Below are 1,830 nucleotides of genomic sequence, written 5' to 3' on the forward strand. Positions count from 1 at the left end.
CTCCTTAAATAGTGCATCACCCAGACTATAGCTAAACATATGTGCATCATTTTAGACCAAATGTCAGTATGCAAAAAAAAAAGACTTTTTTTAAAATGGATACGTGCATCAAAAGTATACAAAATGGCAAACTTTCAATGGTGCTGTAAATTGTAGTGGGTTTTGCAAAAATATTCCTATTTATCTGTGGCTGTTTTTTTGTGGGGACATGTCCTTTGTGAACAATGTGAATCACAGTTTAAAAGCATATGTATCTGTTGGTGTTTCAGATGGTCAAAGTAGCACTTCACTCAAAGCCAGGTGGTGACCAGATATTCCAGGAGTATCACACAACGAGTGGCCTTTCTGATGGTACTAGAAGAAATATGGTAAACACACTTGTAGCAGATTTGGTGGAAGGCCATGGGTGAGTGAACAGCAAAGAATAAATTTTAACTGCATTATTTTATATTGGTCAACATTTTATCCCGGCCACTTTTCTTAATATTACTTGTCTGGTTTTAATGAAGGAGGATCCCACCTGTGAATGTCTGCATTGCATATGCCCTTGGAATAGTAACACTTTTCCCCCACTTGAAGGATTCAGATTCAGTAAATGGCTATGTAAGTATTAGTGAACAAATATACATGTGTAGCTAGTACTCAAGTTTTAATTCTTTCCAGCTTAAAAAAAGAACCTTTGCTTGACAGGAGCACTACTATGATCCTCGAAGTGGGTCAGGGTACCTGGCCTGGAGATTGAAAACAGTTCAGTGCAACTCAAGTGAGGTGAAGAGCGGAAGTACATCCAATTACAATGGCGGCCCAAAGACCCATCGTGAGATACCTGTTTGTGGAGAGCAGTTATCTGGTGATGAATGCAAAGAGGCAATGTCCCTGATGAACCACTCAGCTGACAAAACGCTGGTTAAGGGCAAAATGAAAGCAACGTTTAAGCACAGGCAGAAACTTATTCATGATCCAGAGAAGTCTTCTGTCATCCTAGACCTCTTCCCTCGATTTCTTGATACGACGGGCTTGGTAAGATTTGTAAATTTTTAAATTCCATCACATTAAAGTCATAGACATAATAATGGTCTTAAAACCATGTTGATTTCAGGTTGACCAGGATTTCACGCTGCTGTTTGGAGAGGAAGTATCAGGCAGATTCCTTGCTAAGTGGCCAACAATATTCAAGCCTAAGATAATTGCAGACTGCAAAACCCTACCCTCTAATTCACATGTGGATGATCTTATTGCATTAGCACTCCAAGAATCTGATTATGGTAATATTATCATTCATAAGTTTTGTAGTTGTGTGTAAATGTGTGCTGAAATGAAATTGTTTGCTTTTATTTTTAACATACTAGGATGGAACAGTGACCTGGCATCTATCCTGTTGCTTCTTCATCTCTTACCTCCAACATCAAAGGGCAAAAAAGTAGGAAAGATCAGTGCATCTGAAGCTGAGGACCGCCTGGTGAAGTTCATGAGAGTAAGTTTTTTTTATATTGTTTGCATTTGTGTTGCCCAGAAGCTTCTTTTTCAAAACTACAAGGTTATCAGCAATTCAGTTAATGTTTCTTTTGACAATTCTTTAAATGAGGCCATGTTTAGGAATTTATTAAAGAAGTATGTAGAAAGACTGCATTTGAAAATTAAATGTTAACAATTCTTTTGTGTTCAATGAAAGTAGGGCCCCCAAGTCACTCCATAGCTCGTCTTCATAGTGTCGAGATAATGTGTGGGGCAGTCCCTAATGAATGGATTGTGTAATTGGCATGACTAAATTGGAGGGAAAATTGGGAATAAAGTTAGTCTTGTTTTTCTGTCTTTTAGGTAGGAATGAGC

Source organism: Trichomycterus rosablanca, chromosome 4, assembly GCF_030014385.1.
Source record: "Trichomycterus rosablanca isolate fTriRos1 chromosome 4, fTriRos1.hap1, whole genome shotgun sequence".
NCBI lineage: Eukaryota > Metazoa > Chordata > Actinopteri > Siluriformes > Trichomycteridae > Trichomycterus > Trichomycterus rosablanca.